Source organism: Wasmannia auropunctata, unplaced genomic scaffold, assembly GCF_000956235.1.
Source record: "Wasmannia auropunctata unplaced genomic scaffold, wasmannia.A_1.0 LD336030.1, whole genome shotgun sequence".
In the NCBI taxonomy this organism is placed as follows: Eukaryota; Metazoa; Arthropoda; class Insecta; order Hymenoptera; family Formicidae; genus Wasmannia; species Wasmannia auropunctata.
In genome coordinates, this window is record NW_012026860.1 from 174,676 (window position 1) to 175,009 (window position 334).

Here is a 334-nt window from a genome sequence, read left to right on the forward strand (position 1 = left end):
AGACGTGTGCTCTTCCGATCTCACTATGCAAAACATTTACATCATATGTAATTAAAAGCAATATATTATATTATATGTATTATATATTATTTAGCAATATTATGTGATGTCAGCAAATGTGAATGAATTTATAAACTGTTTCTTCATTTTATGCCACATAAAAGTAAAATAAATTTATTGTAAAATTCTAATTCTTAGAACTAAAAAAAGATATAAAGAGTAAATAAATAAATTAAACCGAGGTAAAGTTATCTGCATTGGTAGAAATGAGCCTAGGAATCATTCAGCGTGATGCTGATCGCATAGACATATAGCTTCTCTTTGTGTATCTCGA